General features: G+C 41.6%; 1 long non-coding RNA gene and 1 other non-coding gene across 2 annotated transcripts; both read right to left on the bottom strand.

The window, feature by feature from the left end:
- Nucleotides 1-10,430: 10,430 nt before the first annotated feature.
- Nucleotides 10,431-10,537, bottom strand: LOC144289127 (U6 spliceosomal RNA). The gene has a single exon (XR_013357166.1). It is a non-coding gene; the product is annotated as a U6 spliceosomal RNA (small nuclear RNA).
- Nucleotides 10,538-20,024: 9,487 nt separating this feature from the next.
- On the bottom strand, nucleotides 20,025-23,793 carry LOC144322325 (uncharacterized). The gene is made up of 2 exons (XR_013387996.1): nucleotides 23,452-23,793; nucleotides 20,025-21,768 (listed from the first exon to the last, which is right to left on the bottom strand). It is a non-coding gene; the product is annotated as an uncharacterized LOC144322325 (long non-coding RNA).
- Nucleotides 23,794-25,446: the final 1,653 nt, after the last annotated feature.

Here is a 25,446-nt window from a genome sequence, read left to right as displayed (position 1 = left end):
AGAACCTTTCCCATCCTATGCACAATCACAAAATGCCTATGAGATTTATGTCGTGGGTGACATTAGCAAGTTATAGGCATATGGGGAGTAAATAAGCAAGGCAAACAGCCCCTCAAGAGGGAGATGAGGAAAACGAGCATAATCCTATCCTTAGAAAGAGACAGCAATTAAATCTACTTCTGTGGAAACTCAGGTTCATACCTGCCCATACTTCTGCTATGTCACCTGCAGCCACAGGGTGGCGGGCAACACCTTCTGTTCCAAAAGAGTTGGCCAGACAAGGCAGAGCCGGAGAGGTTAGGAAGAAGCTAGTGCCTCCCAAAGGGCCCGGACACCTACCGGTCCCACATTGAAGCTCCAGCAGGGAGGAGGCTCCACAGTGAGAGAAAAAAACACAAACATAATATTTGTTTTTTTTGTTTGTTTGTTTTTTGTTTTTTTTTTTTCAAACATAATATTTGTATATTATTATAATAAAATATTTAATATACATTCAAGTAGAGATGGGTACAGTGACAGAAAATAAGGTAGAGGAATCAGCTAGACACCACAGAGATGTGATGGATCAATAAATGAAAGGTAAGGGGAGTTTATCCACATGTGTTATATGTTCACATAAATAACATACTTATGCATCACTCAGTAGAGATTTTTTTTAAGATTTTTTTATTTATTCATAGAGACACAGCTAGAGAGAGAGAGGCAGAGACACAGGCAGAGGGAGAAGCAGGCACCATGCAGGGAGCCCGATGTGGGACTCGATCCCGGGTCTCCAGGATCACGCCCTAGGCTGCAGGCGGTGCTAAACCGCTGCGCCACCGTGGTTGCCCAGTAGAGATGTTTTACACAAAATGTGCTCACATTGTGAAGTCAACAGGAGATGAAGTAAAAACAAAACAGTTACAGGGTATCAGTCTATTTTGTGAGACACACACATCATCTCCCTTCTGAACACCACTACTGCCCATAGCAGTAGATCGCAATCCCAGCCCAGGCCGCTTCTCCCACAGTATTACAGACATGGATATATATACCACAGAACTCACTAGAAGCAAAAGCCAGGGAATGCAGAGGCTGTGGAGAGCAGACTTCAAATAGGGAATAGAAAGTCCAGGAGATGGGGCGTCTGGCTGGCTCAGTGGGTTAAGTGTTGGGCACCCTGCTCAGCAAGGACTCTGCTGCTTCCTTTGTCCCTCCCACAGGTCGTGTTCCTTCTCACTCGCTCTCTCAAATAAATAAATAAAATATTTATTTAAAAATAAAGAAAAGAAAGTAAGTCCAGGAGAGGGCACTGGGGAGTGAGGATTCCAAAGGATCTAGATGCCTGTGCAGAGGCCAGGCAGTGAGCAGACATGTGTCTGTGACTAAGTTAGCATGAACTCAAACATCATCTGATACAATGCTTCTCAAAAGTTGGTGCAACAAACCCACCTGGAAGATTTGTTAAACACAGATTGCTGGGCCTCACCCCAAGTTCCTAATTCACTGTTTGTGTGGGGCCTGAGAATCTGCATTTCTCACATGTTTCCAGGTAACAGGGATGCTGCTGGTGTAAGGACCACACTGTGATCTAACACCAGGTTAGGGGAGGTACTTAAGAGCAAAGCAGCAGCAGAAGGGACTTGGAGCCCGCATGTAGGGGCTTCTCTGTACAAACTCCTCAAGTGTATAAACTTCCAAGATGCTGAAAGAACATTGACAGCATCATGTCTACAAATAAAAGATACGGCTGAGGAAGTGCTCAGTCAGGTCATGACAGGCTCAACCAGTGTATCCTGTAAACCTTCCAGGAAACCTGTGACCCTAGCACTCATGACAGGCCCAACCAGTGTACCCATGTAAACCTTCCAGAAAACCTGTGATCCTGGCACTCAGAACATCTACTTTCTACCCTCCCTCACTGAGATCTGACACCCTGTTCCCTGATGACATTCCATTATAGCACAGGAAAGAACATCATTGAAATGCCCATTTTTAGAGACTTTCCTAATCCCTAGGTTGCCATGGATCCAGGATAGTCCGGAGGCAATGATATAAGGAAAGACTCAGAGTCTCAAAGAATTTTCATCTGGGGGGCAGGGGGACTGTGACTCAGACTGATGCCAAGGCTTTGTCTCTGCCAGTTCTTATTAAGAGAGCTAGCAGATTGGCTATAGGAATGATTAACTTTGGGAAGCAGAGAAAAACATGTTTACTTCAAAAGGTAAAAGAATAGGCTATTGACTCAAGGAGAGGGCAATGAAGGAGCTGTATCTGAAGAACAATGTGGTCAAGAGTCAGTGTGCCGACTCAGGACCTCTTGTATCCCCAGTGTGCCCAGGACTACAAGATTCGGTTCCCAGATAGGCTCTGCAGCTGGTTCCCCACACTAGGTAAAAATAACCACTTGAGCAGAAATTTTTAAAAATAAATTTTTTTATTTTTCATATAAAAGAACACAAAATTTTATATCAATTTAACAGAAAGCTAAAATACATAGAAAAGATATAAAAATAGCTATCAAAAATATTCAATGAGGCAAAGCAATACCAAAGAGTGAGATCTCATATCCTCAAATATATATAACTATATATGCTATGTTAAAAATTGAGGGAGGGGGATCCCTGGGTGGCGCAGCGGTTTGGCGCCTGCCTTTGGCCCAGGGCGCGATCCTGGAGACCCGGGATCAAATCCCACGTCAGGCTCCCGGTGCATGGAGCCTGCTTCTCCCTCTGCCTGTGTCTCTGCCTCTCTCTCTCTCTGTGTGTGACTATCATAAATAAATTAAAAAAATTAAAAATTGAGGGAGAAGGGGCACCTGGGTGGCTCAGTGGTTGAGCATCTGCCTTTGGCTCAGGTCGTGATCCCAGGGTCCTGGGATCAAGTCCCGCATCAGGCTCCCCCCAAAGAGCCTGCTTCTCCCTCTGCCTATGTCTCTGCCTCTCTCTATGTCTCTCATGAATAAATAAATAAAATCATTTAAAATATCAAGGCAGAAACATAAGCAGTGCTATATACCTCTAAATTTATGCATTCCAGTTTAACTCTAAAATTAATCTGGAGGGACACCTGGGTGGCTCAGCAGCTGAGGCCCTGCCTTTGGCCCAGGGTGTTATCCTGGAGTCTCAGGATTGAGTTGCACATCAGGTTCCCTGCATGGAGCCTGCTTCTCCCTCTGCCTATGTCTCTGTGTGTCTCATGAATAAATAAATGGAATCTATTAAAAAATAAAATAAATTTGGAAATCTGTCAAGAAAGATACATGAAAAAAAATGAGGAAAGTGTCTAATTCAACTGTTGTGACAAATAATCATTAGTAAGTAACTGCAAATAAATGCCCAACCAAGACAAAAAAGCGTGTCACCTCTTACAGTTAAAGGCTGAAATGGGGGTTAGAGGAAAATAACTGTGACCCTCAAAGGAAAGTAAGACAGAAGAAAATGAGTCCAGAAGGTTAAGGAACTGGAAATGAGTCTATATCAGAAAAGGAACACAGCAAACGGAAAGAGGGGAAAAAGGCAGGCAACAGTCACAGACTCCAGGGGTTTGGAGGTCCATGAGAAGAAAGGAAGCAGGAAGAGAGATGGAGCGTGTACATAAAATCACTTCCTGGGGCTCTGCCATCCAATGATGTAGCCACTCATCATATGTGGCTACTGAACACTAGAATCATGGCTAGTCCGAATTGAGAAACAGTGTAGGTATAAAACGCACTCCGGATTTTGAAGACCTAAGTATGCCAATTCAGGGGCACCTAACTGGCTCAGTTCATGGAGTATGCAACTTTTGATCTTGGGGTTGTGAGTTCAAGCCCCATGTTGGGTGTGGAGATCACATAAAAATAAAATCTTAAAAAAAAAAAGAATGCCAATTAACACAATAACAAGTTTTATATTGGTTAAATGTTGAAATCATACTATTTTGGAAATACTGGGTTATTCAAATGTTAAAATTAATTCCACCTGTTCCTTTTTAATTTTTCAAAAATAGCTACTAGAAAATTTAAAAATACATATGCAGCTTGCATTATATTTCTATTGAAAAGCAATAGAGAGAGAAATGGTTCTGGAGAGAAACGGAATCTAGCAGGTTAGGAACACAAGGACATAGAAAAGGTGGATAGAGGAAAGTGATAGACACCCCTGGTGAGTACCTTCACTTGCTAGCACTGGGGGCATTGGAGATTCAGGTGTGGACATGCCCCATTTATACATAGCAGCAGGGGGATCCCTGGGTGGTGCAGTGGTTTGGGGCCTGCCTTTGGCCCAGGGCGCGATCCTGGAGACGCGGGATCGAATCCCACGTCGGGCTCCCGGTGCATGGAGCCTGCTTCTCCCTCTGCCTGTGTCTCTGCCTCTCTCTCTCTCTCTCTCTCTGTGACTATCATAAATAAATAAAAATTTAAAAAATAAAATCTTTATACATAGCAGCAGGTTTAACAGGGGCGACACTAGTAGGTGCTGAGCTGACATAAAAACTACTTAGTTTAAAACAAAAACAAAAAAAACTACTTAGTTTTACAAAACTTTTTCAAAGATACTTGTTAAAACACTGACAGTTCACAGAACAAATTAGAACAGAAACAGGAATATACTCAGGAACAAATGATATATAAACATCGAGCATCAAAACTGGCTGGTTAAAAAGAGAGTCCCACCTCTCCACCAATTCCCTTCACCCCGATTCCATTAAAGTACAAACTGTAAGAGATTGACCCTCCAAGTAAATAAGCTGAGATGGTGAGAATGCTTCTTTACAGAGCAAGAACCTCATTTCCACAATGGAGTTGAAGGTACCCTGTACTGTCACTCTGTGCTGTGCCCTATGATTAAGTTGTTTCTAATATTCATTTAGAAATCAGGAACAGGGGGGTGCCTGGATGGCTTAGTTGGCTAAGCGTCTACCTTTTAGCTCAGGTCATGATCTCAGGGTCCTGGAACTGAGCCCTGTGTTAGGCTTCTCGCTAAGCAGACTCCCCTGCTTCTCCCTTTCCCTCTGTCTGCCACCCTGCTAACTTGTGCTCTCTCTATATCAAATAAATAAAATCTTAAGGAAAAAAATGCCTAGGTGGCTCAGTCAGTTAAGCATTTACCTTCAGCTAAGTCATCATCCCATGGTCCTGGGACTGAGCCCAGTGTCAGGCTCCCTATTCAGTGGGGAGCCTGCTTCTCTCTCTCCCTCTGCCTGCACCTCCCCCTGCTGGTGCGCTCGCGCGCGCGCGCGCGCGCGCTCTCTCTCTCTCTCTCTCTCTCTCTCTCTCAAATAAATAAGGGACAACCTAATTGGGATGTTTAAGAAAACAAAGTTCAAAATTCTCTAAGGAGAATGAATCTTGGGAATCCCTGGGTGGCTAAGTGGTTTAGCACCTGCCTCTGGCCCAGGGCGTGATCCTGGGGTCCTGGGATCGAGTTCCGCGTCAGACTCCCTGCTTGGAGCCTGCTTCTCCCTCTGCCTGTCTCTGCCTCTCTTTCTCTCTTTCTCTCACTCTCTCTCTGTCTCTCATGAATAAATAAATAAAATCTTGTTTAAAAAAGGAGAATGAATCTTCATGAGAAATATGAAATACTTTTTCATGAACATTCAAGAGAAATCTAACAACTAAAACTTTTGGAAATAGGGTAATCCAAAAGAGATTTTAATCCCCCGAAGGAACTTTAAGTTTCCATCAAGAGCACTTTACAGCTAGGGGTGGAAAATTATCTTTATAACTTGTCACAAAGGACTGAAACAAAAATACCAAGATCAGGTCTTCCACCCCAATAGAATCGCTCCTGGGAACAGAACAGGTGTATAGGATCTGGAAACTACTCAAGGAATCAGGACTATTCCCTCAGGGGGTACCTGCAATCAAAAACTGGCAATAAACAAAACAAAACAAAACAAAATCAGGCAACTCTTGTGATATGTTTAGAATCTTCAGCTGGATTTTCTTTTTTTGGGGGGGCATTTTCTATCCTGGAGTCTAAACAAGTCAATCATAACCCCTTAACATGATGTGAACAAAAATCAAAGAATAAATTGGGAGAGAAAGATAGAGGAGAGGTTTAAAGGAATACTTGCTTTTTTATTTTAACCTTCAGGGCTCCTCACTGATGGGAGGTCCAGTCTAGCTGTGGACCAGAAAATGGGAGGATTTTAAAGTGATTAGTGGTTTCTCTATTATCTATAGTTATAAAAACATTCTCAATAGTTTATGTAAAAGATAACCAAACTATCACAGGTAACTAAGACTAATACATACACTATAATACTATCTTACAATCACATACCTGCAAGCTGAAGAATTTTAAACTGTTAAGGGTCGTTTCGATTATCACCATGACATGAGATCAAAACCAAATCAGCAAGTGCCATATAGGCTGCATGTCTCAACTGAAATAAATATATACTGTGCTTGGAGAAGCACTGAACTTATCCAGTGGGGCAGCATGCCAGGAGGTGCCACACATGTATCTGGGTGTGCATTTGAATGGAGTGAAGAAATTTTCGTCCCCACAGCTCTGCTGTCCTTCACCTGCACTGCACTGCACTCCTGTGGAAGTAGGAGGGGAATCCACATCCTGCTGATACCATGGGGAAAGAGACTTTGGGATTTTGCCTTGATTTCTGAGGGGTGTTGTCTCTTCTCCATCTGGGTTATATTTTCTTGCTGTCCACCTGTCTACCACTTTGCCACCCCAACTTATCTCCTGGGCCTTTCTCAGTGTGAATGTTGAAAGGTTAGTCTTAGCGCTTCAATCTCTACAAGATTTGCCCCAAATTCAGACCTAAAAGAATAAAAACAAGATTTGCCCGAGAAGGTTCAGCCTCCCCCTTCTCAAAAGAACATCAGCACAGTGCCTCCCCAACTCTGCTAAACAACTTGTGACCCCTCCTTTAGGAGCGAAGGCAAATTCTTACATAGGCCCACCTGCCTCCATGAACTGTAACTCAGCACAGACACACAGAGAACAATAACTTAAAATAGTTTAACATAATACAAAGTCAGGAAGGGACGCCCATCATGAAATATTTAAGCAATACAGCTGCAGTGACGGGGAAGGAGGGGCAATTGTACAAGACTCTAGGGATGGGGTGAGAGCGAGTCCTGAGAAACCACATGCTGGCAGAGGCAGCGGGCAGGCAGACTTTGAAGAGAAAGGTAAGCCATAATTTTATCCATGCAAACACACACAATTAAGATCACACCAGATAGAGTCAGGTGGGTTAGGAATGGCAGAAAGCAGAGGAAGCAACTGAAAATGTGAAGGGGTGTCTCCATAAACGGTTAGAAGAGTAAATGCTAGAGGGATTTGGAGAGATGCTTTCACTTATCACTAAGTGGGATTGATTTTTAGTCATTGAACATCAGGCACAGGCCTGACAAGCTGACACAGCCTCATTCAGATCCCAGATCCAGCCTTTATTAGCTGTCTAACCTTGAACCCACCAATGAGCCAAAGAATCCAAAGTTATTCTTTTCTATTAGTATTTGTTCTGTGAGCTAGGCATGTGTGGCAGAAGAAAATGGAGAAAATGAAAACTCAGGAAAGTAAACACACTTCTAAACTGATGCATGGTCAAAGAAGAAAATGCAACATACCCAAAGATAAAATTTCATTTGGCATAGGGACCTAAGCCTGTATGAGGTCTCTCATCCAAGGCTATGAAATAAATCCTACAAAAATGAGAGATCCATTGAGTACTATTTTAAAGGATTTGGGAAGGTAGTGCTATTACCTATTACTAAATGAGTCAAAGCAGGGTTATTTTTTTTAAACAAACAAACAAAAAAATCCCTAAACGTCCTTAACTGGCTGTTCCTTTCACAAAAACTATGTACGTCTGAAAAAAAAAAAAAAAGATATTAAAGAAATTGGGAGGGAATCCCTGGGTGGCTCAGCGGTTTGGCGCCTGCCTTCAGCCCAGGGTGTGATCCTAGGTTCCCCGGATGGAGTCCCGCCTCAGGCTCCCTGCATGGAGCCTGCTTCTCCCTCTGCCTGTGTCTCTGCCTCTCTCTCTCCTTTGTATCCTTCATGAATAAATAAATAAAATCTAAAAAAAAAAAAAGAAAAAAAGAAATTGGGTAGTTATCACTAATAGTAAGGTACCAAAGTCAGGAACTTATTTTCCCTTAAAAGTAAAAAAATTGTGGGGATCCCTGGGTGGTGCAGCAGTTTGGCGCCTGCCTTTGGCCCAGGGCGTGATCCTGGAGACCCGGGATCGAGTCCCACGTCGGGCTCCCAGTGCATGGAGCCTGCTTCTCCCTCTGCCTATGTCTCTGCCTCTCTCTCTCTCTCTGTGACTATTATAAATAAAAATAAAAAAATTAAAAAAAAAAAGAAAAAAATTGTGAAGTCACTTACTGTGCCTTTCACAGCAATTTCTCAAAATAAATTTTATGAAGCCTAGGACAATCAAAACTAAAAATTGGTTTTATTAACATAAAATTCCCAAAGCCACTATAAGTGGCTGTCCTTATCACAGACATTTCACTAAATAATACAGCTAACAAGAATGGGGTTCTTTTTAAAGGTTGGGGCGCTATAGTATCAATACACTCTTCTTAGCCAGGAATGTATTCATTTAATAAATTTGAAAGCATCGCCCAACCCTTCCCGCAGGGCGTACTGCAAAAAAACACTTGCCGAAAAATAAAAGGGTGTTTTTCCCGGGTGGGCTGGAAAACGCCGGTTTTTACCTTTAATACCAAGGCCTGCTAGTCTGACTGAGGTCGGAAACCTGGGGCATCAGTCTCTGCGCCGGCGCCCACCACATCAGGTTGGAAAAGCAGAAAGAGGGGACCCCTGGGCGGCTCAGCGGTTTAGTGCCTGCCTTTGGGGCCTGATCCTGGAGACTCGGGATCGAGCCCCGCATCGGGCCTCCTGTGTGGACCTGCTTCACCCTCTGCCTGTGTCTCTGCCTCTCTCTCTGCCTCTCTGTGTCTCCCATGAATAAACAAGTAAAATCTTTTTTAAAAAGGAAGAAAAGCAGAAAGAGCTGGAGTGGGGAAGGCAGGAGGGCTTTGAGTTTGACTCATATAATTTGTCAGTAAAGCCCTAGGGTTTGCCTCCGTTCTGGGTGCAGGGCTTCTCTTACCCGCAACCGCGACCAACGCCTTTAATCTCCGCAAACTGCTCTTTTGGTGGGTATCTGGAACATTTAAAATGTTCTGTTTCGAAGGGATCCAGGGCCCGCCTGCGGTTTATTGTTTTCCCCTGGTGTCCCCTGGAACTTGCGGGCCCCTCGACTCCAAACTCCACCAAAAGGGTTTCAGAGCCCCGTTCTTCCACTGTACCACGCAGACTGGCTCTCTGGTCCTTTTTTTTTTTTTTTTTTTTTAATGATAGTCACACAGAGAGAGGCAGAGACACACACAGGCAGAGGGAGAAGCAGGCTCCATGCACCGGGAGCCCGACGGGATTCGATCCTTCGCCCTGGGCCAAAGGCAGGCGCCAAACCGCTGCGCCACCCAGGGATCCCCGGCTCTCTGGTCCTGATCTGGGCGGTCGCGTCGAGGTCCGGACCGTGCGATGGGTGGGGGCGATGGTTTTGAGTGACAGGAGGGCGGGGATCGGGCGGTGACTGACAGGCTAGCACGCCTAAGGCCGCGTTGGGCACAGCGCAAAGAAACCGGAGGCCTAGGGGGGGGTGCAGCAGCGGCGGGTCCTTCCAACAGCAGAGGAGCTGCTGGGAGGCCTGCGAGGCTGGGCGAACCGGGCTGTGAGTGACCCGCGGGGGCCCAGCCCTCCCAACAGCAAAGGATCCTGCAAACCAAGGGACGCTGAGGCGTTGCTATGGGAGCCGAGGGCCTTCCCGGTCTTGACTCATCCCTTCTGCCGCAGCCTTTCTTTCCAAGTGGCTCTCCTCTCCCTGTGAGGGCCCGGTGTGCCGTCTCCCGCAACAGTTTCCTCTAGTCTGAGGGCTGTTTCCTAAATCTCTGCGCTCATCTCACTTACCCGCTCCTGACTCATGACCCCAAGCCTTTGCCGCGTGCTGGCTCCTGTCCCTGCTGGACAGACGCTGTCGCCGGCCGCTGAGAGGGCAACTGGGATTCTGGAAGAGGGGACAGGTGCAGGGTACCCGTGGCAGGGTGGGAGGGTAGGTGCCGGGAGCCCGATGCAGGATTCCATCCCGGGACCTTAGGATCACACCCTGAGCAGAAGGCAAACGTTCAACCACTGAGCCACCCAGGCGTCTCAACTTCTTTATTTTCTTCTAATTCTATAATAGTTTCTGATTTTTAAATTTCCTGGACGCCTGGCGGTTAAACGTCTGCCTTCAGCCCAGGGTGTGATCCTAGGGTCCCTGGATCGAGTCCCACCCACGTCGGGCTCCCTGCATGGAGCCTGCTTCTCCCTCTGCCTGTGTCTCTGCCTCTCTCTCTGTGTCTCTGCCTCTCTCTGTGTGTCTCTCATGAATAAATAAATAAAGTCTTTTTTAAAAAATTTCGTTCAGAGTTGATTTTGCGGGTATGGTGTGAGGTAGAGATGAATTTGCATGTCATCCTTGTGCAGGGGCCATGCTAATCTTCTCTGTATCATTCCAATCTTAGTATATGTGCTGCCAAAGGGAGCACTGCATGAAGAAGAGATGTGACCAGATGGGTAACAACTGTCCACACACCATTTGCAAAACAACCATTCTTTCCATCTCTGATGTTTGTGTTACTGTCCCAACACCATACTGAAGAAGCCTTATGGAATATTTTACTCTTGATAAGGTAGGTCCTGCCATTATGTAATTATCTTCCAAAACTTTTCTGGCTCTTCTGGCTCATTTTGTCTTCCAACTGAGAATTAGAATAAGCTAGTCAATTCTATTTTTAAAAATTGATGCTGGTATTCTGATTGAGATGGCCTACAATTTAAAAATTATTTTAGAAAGAAGTGGCATTTTGGGTCACCTGGCTGGCTTAATTATAAGAACATGGGACTCTTGATCTTGGGGTTGTGAGTTGAAGCCCCATGTTGGGTATAGAGATTATTTAAATAAACAAACAAACAAACTTAAATATATATATATATATGTATATACACACATATATATACATATACATAGAGAGAGAAGTACAATTATTCATATTTTTTAAATGTAGAAAATAAGATCAGAAAAGGCATTAGAAGGCTTTGCCCAATGTAACACAGCAAATAGAAAGCATGAATTTGTACTCACAAAGACAGCTTCTGAGTCCACAAGCTTAGTCACTATGATACATTGCTACTTTTGAATACCTTTTTAAAATTTTTTGCTGTATTTTTCCTTCTACCTTCAGGCATTTTTTGAAGATTTTATTTATTTATTCATGAGAGACAGAGAGAGAGGCAGAGACAGGCAGAGGAAGAAGCAGGCTCCCCACTGGGAGCCCAATGAGGAACTCAATCCCAGGAACCTGGGATTATGCCCTGAGCCAAAGGCAGATGCTCAACCCCTGAGCCACCAACATGTCCCTCTCCCTTCAGGCATTTTAAATGTTTTCTTTATCTATCTAATTGTACAGGGAAAAATCAGTATTCTCCCTCCACGTCATCCTCTAACCCAGTTCCAATGTTAAAACAAGATGATGAACATCTTTCCATAATGTCCTCCACGATTCATATATGTATTTGCAAACATACAAAAGTATATATAGTTGCATGTTTTCATTATTTTATTATAAAGCATTTTACTTTTCTCATATGATAATTTATGATAGATATCACTTCAGAACAATAAATAAACAGCAAACTCATTGCTTATCAGAGTTAAAGTATATTCCATTATATGATAGGATATAATAGAATAATAATAATTTAAGGTGTTGAAATACTTTTATCACCAAAACTAAAGCTTCAATAAATTACTTTTACCTTTATGAGTAGTTACTAGAGAAGGCCCTAAGATTCACCTCTGATTTACTTTCGGCTCTGTCCAACCAGGAAGTGAAAGTTAAGGCATAGTTGCAAAATGCCTAAGTATTGAAAGTGTGTAACAACACACACACACACACACACACACCATCTGCAAAGACTAGGAGATTGCTTTCTGTTCAGATAAAGAAAATTTCTATTGATCACTAGTTCCCCACAAACCAATAGAACAGAGACTTCCATGACCACATATGAAAAAGGATTTAGACTTTGCAAAATTAGTTCAGTAAAGCCACTAAACAAATGAATATCAACAACTATAATATGTAGCCAAAATAAACCCTGGGGAAGGGGACAAATATGATCTCCAGAATTGCCATATTATATTATAATATTCAGGAGTTCTGGTTTTCAACAACAACAACAAAAAAAAAAAAAAAAAAGGAGAGAGTCTTTCAGACTGAAATGAAATATCACTAGACAATAACTCAATCCAAATGAAGAAATAGAGAATACCAGTTAAGATAACTATATAAGTAGATATAAAAGTCAGTGTTCATAGATTTTTGGTCTATAAATTTTCTTAATTCCTATATGAATTAAAAGACAACTATGAAGCAATAATTATCAACTATGTTGATGGCACACAGGTATGAAGATGTAATTTGTGACAATGACAACAAAAAGAGAGGAGAAGAACTATAAAGGAAAAAGAGTTGGGGATGCCCGGGTCACTCAGCAGTTGAGCATCTGCCTTTTGCTCAGGGTGTGGTCCTGGATTTCTGGGATAGAGTCCCACATGGGGCTCCCTGCATGGAGCCTGCTTCTTTCTCTGCCTATGTCTTTCTCTCTCTCTCTCTCTGTGCCTCTCATGAATAAATAAATAAAATCTTTAAAAATAAAAAAGTAGGAGAGTTTTTTTATACTGCTAAGGCAAAGTAGTATTAATTCAAGCTAGATTATTATAAGTTTAAGGTGTCATTTCTAACAGAAAATCAACAAGGAAACAATGGCTTTCAAAGAAACACTGGACCGACCAGATGGATTTAACAGATACATTCAGAACATCTATCTAAAACAGCAGAATACACATTCTTTTTAAGTGCACACAGAACATCCTTCAGTGCAGATTGTATATTAGGCCAGAAAACAAGCCTCAACAAATTCAGAAAGACAGAAGTCATACCATGCATCTTTTCTGAAGACAATGCTATGAAACTAGAAGTCAGCCCCAAAAAGAATTGGGAAAGAAAAAAAAAAAGAATTGGGAAAGAGCACAAATATATGCAGGTTAAATAACATGCTACTAAACAATAAATGAGTAAACCAGGTAATTAAAGAAGAAATTTAAAACTACATGAAAGCAAATGAAAATGAAAATACAACAGTCCAAAACCTTGGGGATGTAGCAAAAGCAGTTCTAAGACAGAAGTTTATACCAACACAGGTCTATCTCAAGAAGCAAGAAAAATCTCAAACAACCTAACCTTATACCTGAAGGTGTTAGAAAGAGAACAAAAAACAAAACCTAAAATCAGCAGATAAAAGGAAATCATAAAGATCAGGGCAGAAACAAATGATATAGAACAAAAAGAACAAGAACATCTGGGTGGCTCAGAGATTGAGTGTCTGCCTTTGACTCCGGTATTGATCCAGGGTCCTGGGATTGAGTCCCACATCAGCTTCTTGCATCAGGCTCCCCTGAGCCTGCTTCTCCCTCTGCCTATGTCACTGCTTCTCTCTCTCTGTGTGTCTCTCATGAATAAATAAATAAAATCTAAAAAATAAAGGGACTTCTGGTTGGTTCAGTGGTTGAGTACCTGCCTTCAGTTCAGAGCATGATTCCAAGGTCCCAGGATCAAGTCCCACATCAGCCTCCCTGCATGGAGCCTGCTTCTACCTCTGCCTATGTCTCTTTCTCTCTGTGGGTGTGTCTCTCTCATGAATAAATAAATAAAATCTATTTTAAAAATCTAAAAACAAAAATAAACAAAAGAAGGGGATCCCTGGGTGGCGCAGCGGTTTGGCGCCTGCCTTTGGCCCAGGGCGCGATCCTGGAGACCCGGGATCGAATCCCACGTCGGGCTCCCGGTGCATGGAGCCTGCTTCTCCCTCTGCTTGTGTCTCTGCCTCTCTCTCTCTCTCTCTCTCTCTCTCTGTGTGACTATCATAAATAAATAAAAATTAAAAAAAAAAGAAACTAAAAGAACAATAGAATATATCAGTGAAACCAGAAGCTGATCCATTAAAAAAAAAAAAACCAACAAAATTAGTAAACTTCTGGCCAGAATTATCAAGAAAAAAAGAGAATGGACTTAAATAAATAAAATCACAAGTGATAGAGGAGAAATAAAAATGAACACCACAGAAATACACGCAAATATTATTTAAAATTATATGCCAAGAAATTGGACAATGTAGAAGAAATGGATAAATTCCTAGAAACTTATCTGACCAAGACTGAGGTACAGAGAAGTAAAAAATTTGAACTGACCAATAACCAGCAAAGAAACTGAATCAGTAATCAAAAAAATCCCAACAAACAAAAGTCCAGGACTAATTGGTTTTACAGGTGAGTTCTAACAAACATTTAAAGAAAAGTTAATACCTATTCTTCTCAAACTATTCCAAACAATAGAAAAAGAAGGAAAACTTCTAAAGTAATCCTATGAATGGAGCATTACCCTGATACTAAAACCAGATAAAGACACCACACACAAAAAGAGAATTATAAGCCAATATCCCTGATGAACATCGATGCAAAAATCCTCAACAAAATACTAGCAAACCAAATCAACAACATATTTAAAAAAATAATTCATCACAATTTAGTGGGATTTATTCCTGGAAGGGTGTTTCAATACTGACAAATCAATCAACATTAACACATTAATAAAACACATTAATAAAAGAAAGTGTAAGAACCATATATTCATTTCAATAGATGCAGAAAATGCATTTGACAAAGCAAAACATCCATGATAAAAACCCTCAACAAAGTAGGCTTATAGGGAACATACATCAACACAATAAAAGCCATGCCTGAAAAATTCACAGCTAATATCATCCTAATGGGAAAAAACTGATAGCTTTTCCCCTAGGGTAAGGAACAAGAAAAAGGATTTTCACTCTCACCACTTTTCTTTTCTTTTTCTTTCTTTCTTTTTTTTTTTTTTATGATAGTCAGAGAGAGAGAGAGAGAGAGAGAGGCAGAGACACAGGCAGAGGGAGAAGCAGGCTCCATGCACCAGGAGCCTGACGTGGGTTCCGATCCGGGTCTCCAGGATCGCGCCCTGGGCCAAAGGCAGGCGGCAAACCGCTGCGCCACCCAGGGATCCCCTCTCACCACTTTTCTTCAACATAGTGCTAGAAGTCCTCGTCACAGCAATCAGACAACAAAAAGAAATAAAAGACATCTAAATCAGTAAGGAAGAAATAAAATATTCACTATCTGCAGATGACATGATACTATATATATAAAACCCAAAGACTCCACCAAAAAAATTGCTAGAACTGATAAATTCAGTAAAATCATGATACAAAATCGATTTGCAGAAATCTGTTGTATAGACACCAATACTGAAGCAGCAGAAAGAGAAATTAAGAAATCAATCCCATTTACAATTGCACCAAAAATAATAATATGCCTAGGAATAAACCTAACCAATGAAATGAAAGACCTGTACACTAAAAACTATAAAACACTGATGAAAGAAATTGAAGATGATACAAAAAATGGAAAGACATTCCATCCTCGCGCATTGGAAGAACAAATATTGTTAAAATATCTATACTACTCAAAGCAATATACATTTAATATCATCCCTATGAAAATACCAACAGCAAAAAAAAAAAAAAAATACCAACAGCAACTTTCATAGAACTAAAAAAGGAAATCCTAAAATTTGTATGGAACCATAAAAAAAACCAAATAGCCAAAGTCATCTTGGAAAAGAAAAGCCAGAGGCATCACAATTCCAGACATCAAGTTATATTACAAAGCTGTAGTAATCAAACAGTGTGGTACTGGCACAAAAATAGACACATGGATCAATGGAATAGAATAGAAAATCCAGAAATAAACCCACAGTTATATGGGTGATTAATCTTTGATAAAGTAGGAAAGACTATCAAATGGGGGAAAAGACAGTCTCTTCAACAAATGGTGCTGGGAAAACTGGACAGCAACATACAAAAGAATGAAACTGGACCACTTTTTACACCACTCACATAGATAAATTCAAAGTGGGTTAAAGACCTAAATGTGAGACCTGAAACCATCAAAACCCTAGAAGAGAGCACAGGCAGGAATTTCTCTGACATTAGCTGTAGCAACATTTTTCTAGATAGATCCCCTGAGGGAAGGGAAACAAAAGCTAAAATAAACTATTGAGAGTCCATCAAAAGAAAAAAAAACTTCTGAGCAGTGAAGAAAACAATTAACAAAACTAAAAGGCAACCTACTGGGGATGCCTGGGTGGCTCAGTGGTTGAGCGTTGATCTGTTGATCCTCTGCCTTTGGCTCCGGGTGTGATCCCGAAGTACTGGATTGAGTCCCACATTGGGCTCCCTTGCATGAAGCCTGCTTCTCCCTCTGCCTGTGTCTCTGCCTCTGTGTGTGTGTGTATGTGTGTGTGTGCGTCTCATGAATAAATAAATAAATAAATAAATATATTTTTTAAAAAATAAAAGGCAACCTACTGAATGGGAGAAGATATTTGCAAAGAGCATATCAAATAAAGGGTTAATATCCAAACGATATAAAGAACTTCTACAACTCAACAGCCAAAAAACAAATAATACAATTAAAAAATGGGCAGAAGACATGAACAGACATTCTTCCAAGGAAGACATACAGATGGCCAACAGGCATATGAAAAGATGCTCAATATCACTGATCATCAGGGAAATACAAATCAAAACCATAATGAGATACTGCCTCCCACCTGTCAGAATAGCTAAAATCAACAACACAAGAAACAACAGGTGTTGGCGAGGATGTGGAGAAGGAACCCTTGTGCACTGTTGGTGGGAATCCAAATTGTTTGCAGCCACTGTGAAAAACAGCATGAAGGTTCCTCAAAAAATCAAAAATAGAACTACCTTATGTTACAGTAATCACACTCTTGGGTATTTCCCCAAAGAATACAAAAACACTAAATCAAAGGGATAAATGCATCCTTTTTTGTATAGTAGCATTATTTACAATTTATTGCCAAGATATGGAAGCAGCCCAAATGCCCATTGATTGATGAATGGACAAAGAAGTTGGGGTGTGTATATACAATAGAATATTATTCATCCCTATAAAGGAATTAAATCTTGCCATAGGCAACAACATATGGAGATGAGCTAGAGTATAATGCTAAGCAAAATAGGTCAAAGAAAAACAAATACTATATGATTTTACTCATATGTGGAATTTAAGAAAAAAATGAGTAAAGAGGAAAGAACGAAAGGGAGGGAGGGAGAGAAAGAGAGAAATCAAGAAACAGACTCTTAATTATAGGGAACAAACTAATGGTTACCAGAGGGGAGAGGGTAGGAGGATGGGTCAAATAGGTGATGGGGATTAAGGATTGCACTTGTTGTGATGAGCACTAGGTGATATATGGAAGTGTTGAATCACTATACTCTACACTTGAAAATAATATAACACAGTATGCTAACTAACTGGAATTAAAATAAAAACTTAAGGGGTGCCTGGGTGGCTCAGTCGGTTAAGTGCCTTCAGCTCAGGTCATGATCTCAGGGCCCTGGGACTAAATCCAACATCCAGGTCCCTGCCCACTGGGGAGCCTGCTTCTCCCTCTATCTCTGCCACTCCTCCTTCTTATGCTCTCTCACACTCTCTCTCTGTCAAATAAATAAATAAATAAATAAATAAATAAATAAATAAATAAAATCTAAAAAATAAAAATAAATTAAAAATACACAGAAAAAGAAATAAAGAAGGAATCACAATGGTACACTACAAAAAATCAAAATAAAAGGCAGTAATAAATTTGAAACAAAATATGTAAAACATAAAAAGCAAATAACAAAGTGGAAGAAATCCCTACTTATCAGTGATTATTTAAATTTATTTATATATTTTTAAGATTTATTTATTTATTTGAGAGAGAGAGAGCATGAGTGAGAGGGGCAGAAGAAGAGGGAGAGAGAATCTCAAGCTGACTTTACACTGAGCACAGAGGCAATGCAGAGCTCAATCCCAGGACTCTGAGATTATGACCTGAGTTGAAACCAAGAGTCAGATGCCTAACTCACTGCACCACCCAGGTACCCTAGTAATTTTTTTATATTTATTTTTTAAAGATTACTTATTTATTTATTTGAGAGAGAGAGAGAGAGCATGAGCAGGGGGGAAAGACAGAGGGAGAGGGAGAAACAGGCTTCCTGCTGAGCAGGGCATAATGTGGGGCTTGATCCCAGGATCCCAGGATTATGACTTGAGCCAAAGGCAGATGCTCAAACAACTGAGTCACCCAGGTGCCCCTATTTCTTTTTTTAAGGAGGCTCCACACCCATTGCAGAACCCAAAGCAGGGCTGAACTCACGGCTGTGAGATTAAGACCTGAGAGTGTCAAGAGTCAGACACTCAACAGACTGAGCTACCCAGGCATCCCAGTAATCATTTACATGTAAGTGGATTAAACTTTCCAATTAAAAATCAGATATTGGGAGAGTGGATATTAAAAACGATTTAACTACATGTCATCTATAAAAAACTCACTTTAGACCCAAAGACACATATAATTTCAAAGTGAAATGACAGAAAATTACATTTAGGCAATTGGTAACTCAAAGAGATCTGAAGAGGCTATAATAGCATTTAAAAAGTAGACTTTGAGGGCAGCCCCGGTGGCGCAGCGGTTTAGCGCGGCCTGCAGCCCAGGGTGTGATCCTGGAGACCCAGGATCGAGTCCCACATCGGGCTCCTTGCATGGAGCCTGCTTCTCCCTCTGCCTGTGTCTCTGCCTCTCTGTGTGTGTGTGTCTCTCATGAATAAATAAATAAAATCTTAAAAAAAAAAAAAAGACTTTGAGGGGGATCCCTGGCTGGCTCAGCGGTTTAGCACCTGCCTTTGGCCCAGGGCGCGATCCTGGAGTCCCGGGAGTGAGTCCCGCGTCGGGCTCCTGGCATGGAGCCTGCTTCTCCCTCTGCCCGTGTCTCTGCCTCTCTCTCTCTCTCTCTCTCTCTCTCTCTCTATGTCTATCATGAATAAATAAAAATTTTTAAATAAATAAATAAAAAGTAGACTTTGAGAAAAGGTTAGGGGAGACAATGAATTATATATTAATTAAAATGTCAGTCTTTAGAAGATATAACAATTATAAACATATATGCAGCTAACAATAGAGCCCTATAATATATAAAGCAAAAACTGATTGGATTGAAGGGAGAAATAGACCATTCAATAATAATAGCTGTAGACTTCAATACCCATATTCATTAATAGACACAAAACTACATAGATCAACAAGGAAATAAAGGATTTGAACAACTCTGTAAACCAACTAGACCTAACAGACATATATAAAACACTTCATCTAACGTCAAAATAAACACTATTTTAAATTGTACATGGAACACTGTTTAGGGCAGACCATACATTAGGCCACCCACACACAGAAACTCAATAAATTTATAAGCATTGAAACCATATAATGTACTTTATCTAACCAAATGGAATATTAGAAATCAGTAAAGAAGGAAATCTATTCACAACTATGTGAAAATTAAACACAGTTTGAAACAAACATGGATCAATTTTAAAAATCACAACAGAATTTAGACAATACTTTGAGATGAATGAAAAAATAAACACATCAAAACTTTAAAGCTGCAGCTAACACAGTACTCAGGAGGAAAGTCATAGCTATAAATGGCTACATTAAAAACAAAGATCTCAAATCAATAACCTAACCTTCCATCTTAAGCAACCAGAAAAAGAAGAGCACATAAACATAAAGTAAGTAGAAAGAAGGAAATGATAAATATTAGAAAATATAAACAAAATAGAAAAACAACAGAGAATCAACAAAATAAAAAACTGGTTCCTTGAAAAGATAAACAAAACTGATAAACCTTTAGCTAGACTAAGAAACATAAAAGATTCAAGTTACTGATACCTGGAATAAAAGTGGGGACATTACTATTACTATTGGCCTTACAGAAATTTTAAAAATTATGAGAGAATGTTATGAACAATCATTTTATTTTAAATATTTTATTTATTCATTCATGAAAGACACACACACACACACACAAAGAGAGGCAGAGACCCAGGCAGAGGGAGAAGCAGGCTCCTCACAGGGAGCCTGATGTGGAACACAACCCAGATCCTGGGATCACGCCCTGAGCCAAAGGCAAGACGTTCAACCCCTGAGCCACCCAGATGTCCCTATTGTGAACAATTTTATGAACAAATCAGATGACTCAGATGAAATGGACAAGTTCCTAGAAACACACAAACTACAATAACCTAGTCAAGACGAGTATGTAACAGTCTTTCTGTGACAATTAAGGAGGTTGAATCAGAAAGCAGGTAAATTCTGGGATGCCTGGTGGCTCAGCGGTTGAGCGCCTGTTTTTGGCTCAGGACATGATCCCACGGTACTAGGATCGAGTCCCCCATTGGGCTCCCTGCATGGAGTCTGCTTCTCCCTCTGCCTACATCTAAGCCTCTCTCTCTTTGTCTCTCATGAATAAATAAATAAAATCTTTTTCTTTAAAGAAATTAAATAAGATGATTCCTGCAAATACTGAGTGAATGAAGTCCTACATAAAAGACTACATTTTGTATAATTCCACTTACATGATATTCTAGAACTTGCAAAACTAATATATGGTTTTAGAAGTCGAGATACTGATTTCCTTTGTAGGTGGTGAGTAGAAGGGAGCATGCAGAGGTCTGTAGGAAGAGCTGGAAAGTTCTGTTTCTCCATCCAAGTGCTGGACACAGATGTGTTCACTTTGTAAAAATCTACCAACCTGCATATACTTATGATCTTTTCCATATAAACAGTAATAAATGCCATATCCTGTTAAGCCTGATCCATGCCATGCATCTCAGCACTCATGCCCTGGCATTCTCGCTGGCTTCTGAAAGTGTCTCCCTACAATGTACCTTCGGATGCATCTACAAGTGGATTCTCTGACTGAACCCCTGTGTGCGCCCTCTGGTGTCTCTTGAGGGCTGAATGGTGTCTGAAGCCCCACACGCCCCACACCTGTAGGGCTGCTCTCCTGTGTGGACCATCTGGTGGATGCCCAGGTCCTTGCTCCAGCTGAATTGCTTCCCACAGGCCTCACACCGGAATGGTCTCCCTTCAGTGTGGACACATTGCTGCAGGTAGAGTTTGGCTCTCTGACTGAAACCTCAGACACATGTGTCACATACACATAGGCCTTGTCTCCTGCGTGGTCCTGCTGGTGTCGTGTCAGCACAGAGTGTGAAGTGAAGCTCCGGTCACATACCTTACAAGCATGGGGCTTCCTTCCCCTGTGGATCTGCAGAGCTGCCCTGCAGTGGAAGTCCTTGCCACAATCACGGCACCTGAAGGGCCTCTCACCTGTGTGGACTTGCTGGTGGATGGCCAGGTTGGAGCTGTGGCTAAAGTCCTTGCCACATTCCTCACAGGTGTGAGGTTTTTTCCCTCTGTGGTCCTTCCTGCGCCTTCTCAGAGGAGATCCTAAGCTGAAGACTCTGGTTCATTCCATACATTGGTAGGGCTTTTCTCTGGGAAGGAGCATGGGAAGGTTAAAGTCGGCTGTCCTTACACTGAAGGCTTTTCCACACCTGTCATTTGAAGAGGGCTTCTCTCCTGTATGGGTTTGCTGGTGAACTAGACGTTTCCTGAGCTGTCTGAAGTCTTGGCCACACTGCAGACAGCTATAGGGTTTTTCTCCTGAGGTATTTGCCAAGGGAGAATCCCATCATTCTCAGCCCTGACACCTGGGACAAAAAAAAATGAGATGATGAAAGTGAGCAGGGGTTTTGTCCAAGGCTGCATGGTACACCTGGACACCCTCTCAGGCAGTACTTCACAAAGTAAGGCAAAGAAGCTTCACAAAGTAGGGAAGTGTTGGGGCACTGGTCTTCATCCTCTTGGCCTTAGGTTTTTCATATTTGCTTCAGAGATAAAGAGAACATACTGAGGACCCTTTCCTTAATGAGGAAATTAAATGTTACTAAGACACTTGATTAAAATCTGTGAACTACAAATGTGTAAGTGTGGTTAAAGCATGATTTTTTTAAACAGATTTTATTTACTTATTCATGAGAGACACAGAGAGAGAGAGAGAGAGAGGCAGAGACACAGGCAGAGGGAGAAGCAGGCTCCATGCAGGGAGCCCGACGTGGGACTCGATCCTGGGTCTCCAGGATCACGCCCTGGGCTGAAGGCGGCGCTAAACCGCTGAGCCACCTGGACTGCCTGAAGCATGATTATCAAAAAGCTAAAAACATAACTTTCACATAAATATGAAGTGAACAGGGAGGGGCACCTAGCTGGCTCAGTTAGGGGAGTATGTGACTCTTGATCTCAGGGTTGTGAGTTCAGGCATTGTGAGTTGGGTGTAGAGCTTACTTACACACACACACACACATACACACTTATGGGGATACATGCACACATGCACCAAATATGGAGTGAACATCTGTCAAGGGTTGTTACAAATTACTGGTATTGCAATGGTGACTGCTTGTATTTGGCAGAGCTCAAAGGCAGGCAGGAGAGTAGGAAAACTTTATAGTGAAAAAGGGAAGATTTCAGGAATATGCTGATTGGAGATTATTGGCATAGAGAAGCTGGAAGTGAGCTAAAGAGAAGCAATGCATATTATATGACTGGTTTGGGAATTGAATTTGTCTTTCTATGGAAGCAGAGGCCCCCCCCCCCAAAAAAAGGGAAGCTGGTAGTCATTGTCCAAAGCTTGAATATTGTGGGCTGATTGCTGCCAAAGTTGTAGTTTGGTTACTACAGAGTTTGTAGGTCAGAATTCTGTTGGCAGGGGCACCTGGGTGGCTCAGTCGGTTAAATGTCTGCCTTCTGCTCAGGTCAGGATTCCAGCGTCCTGGAATGAAGCTTCGCCTTTGGGCTCCCTGCTCAACAGAGTCTGCTTCTCCCTCTCCCACTCCCCCACTCATGTTTGCGTGTGCTCTCTCTCTTTGAAATAAATACAGAAATACATACACACATACAGACAATCTTTAAAAGAATTCTATTGTCATATAGGATCTGTCATTGTCTATAGATCCAGTCTGTCAAGTTTAATGGTTTCAAACAACAGCAATCATTTATTATCTTTCATGGCTTCTCTGGGTCAGGAATTCTAGAATAATGTGGCCAAACAGTTTTGGCTCAAAATTTTCATGATAGCTGAACAGTGCAGCATTCCAGGAGCCACTGGGAGCTGGTGAGACATCTCTCTTATTTCATGTAATCTCAGGGTTTCTCCATGTGGTGGTCTCTCTGTGCGGGCTAGTTTGGGCTTCTTAACAGCATGGTAGCCTAGACATCTTACATAGCAGCTCAAGGTTCTGAAGACAAGAATCCCAAGAAAGATCTGGATGGAAGCTATATCACTTTTTATGCCTAACCTCAGAATCACATAACATAATTTCCACTGTACTCACAATTTAAAAGGCCCAAGCAGATTCGGTGGAAAGGAGAAATTGTCTCCACTTCCTGATGGGGAAGTGTCAAGGTTCTGGAAGACCATGGGAGACCAAAAATATAGTTGCACACATTTTTGGAAAATACAATTTGCCATAAACTGCAAACAAATGGAAACAGAGGAAGAAGTCTTAATTTTCGTTCAACCATGAAGACTGGACATTTATACTACTGAGCTGAAACCATTTGTAGTAGGTAGGAGTTATCAAAAAAATGATCATGATCTCTAAATAAATTTTCAACAGGATCAGAGAAGATCTAGCTCCACTGAGCACATTTAAAGTAACAATGAGAGACAAAAATGAAGCTGTTTTCTGTTTACTCTCCTTGAATATTGCTTGATCAAGGTAATGATTACATAAAAATAGATCCATCAATAGACAAGAGATGGAAAAGGAAATGATAAACAGCCTATAAAACTATAATCAAAGTACTGCCACGTGTTTTTTTTTTTTTTTCCCTCTCTTTTGCCTAAGCTTGCACCTTAGGGCTCTGAGCTGGGCGTGGAGCTTGCTTGTGATTTTCTTTCCCTTTCTCTTTGCTCCGCCCAGCCCTACTCTCGCATGCCTGTGCTCTCTCTAAAAGATAAAAGATAAATTAAAAATAATGCTGAGCAAGTGGTAAAGTGATATGTTTTGTTATGAATTCTGACAAAATTTACATTGAAGGCTAATATCACAAAGTGGTGAAGCAAGAATTTGAACCCAGGCAGATCGGATTCTGGTATCTATGCTATTTTTTATCCTCACAACTTTATTGAGATAGAATAGACATGCAACATTGTGTAAGCTTAAAGTACAAATTTTGAGGATTAGATACATGTATATATTGTGAAACAATTACCACAATAAGGTTATTTAATATGTTCATGACATAATTATCATTTGTGTGTGTGTGTGTGTGTGTGTGTGTGGTGTGAACATTTAAGATCTATTCTCTTTGCAACTTTCAAATCGATAACACAGAATTTTTAACTATAGTCACCATGCTGTACATCAGACCCCCAGAATTTATCCTTCTTATAAGTGGAAGTTTTTACCCTTTGACCAACATCTCCCTGATTCCCACACCCTTCCAGGGTCCATGTTCTTAATCTCTATAATACCTTGCCAATGAGTCAATTAAGAAAAATTTCCAGGCAGCCCGGGTAGCTCAGCGGTTTAGCGCCACCTTCAGCCCAGGGTGTGATCCTGGAGACTCGGGATCAAGTCCCATGTCCGGCTCCCTGTATGGAGCCTGCTTCTCTACCTGTGTCGGTGCCTCTCTCTGTGTGTCTCTCATGAATAAATAAAACCTAAAAAAGAAAGTTTTCCCATTTCAAATATGATAACCTGGGATGGGTAGGCCTTGGGTTTCTTTTAACTCAAAGGAGGATTTTTTTTTTTTTTTTTTTTTTTTTAATAAAAAGCAGAGGGAGAGTCCTAGAAATTTACCCCAGATGGTTGCGGTTCATATTCTCCCAACAGTTCTGAGGATGCCTTGGGACCGCTTCTATTCCCCTGACTTTTTCTACTGGGGAGTAGCATGGAGCAGCAGGGGTTCCATGCTGCCAACCGAGGGCCCACCCCTGGCAGGTATTTTTATGTGCTTCCTGCTGCATCCACCAGCCTTCCTGGAGGGGATTTATGGGTGTTGTGGCTGTTTGTCAGGACCGACTTTGGGCCTGACTTTAAGCCATGGTGCTAAGCCTTGGGGCAGCCAAGACTGTATGTCTCTTGAGGCCAAAGTAGCAGAATCCTGCGGCCCCCTGGAGGCTGGGATTGACGCCTAAAACTCCCTGGACTGGAATTAAAAGGACCATTTAAGTACACTTTATGAGTATCTCATTCTGTAGTTTCCCAGGAGTTCCACAGTTCATTTTTGGGTCTTTCATCCTTCATGCCAAGGGTTTCTTATCTCATCACCTCCCTCAAGAAGAACTTAAAATGACTTCACAATAATAGAAGCACCATCTC

The sequence above is a fragment of the Canis aureus genome, chromosome 1 (genome assembly GCF_053574225.1).
Source record: "Canis aureus isolate CA01 chromosome 1, VMU_Caureus_v.1.0, whole genome shotgun sequence".
In the NCBI taxonomy this organism is placed as follows: Eukaryota; Metazoa; Chordata; class Mammalia; order Carnivora; family Canidae; genus Canis; species Canis aureus.
This window is presented reverse-complemented; position numbering and strand designations above follow the sequence as displayed.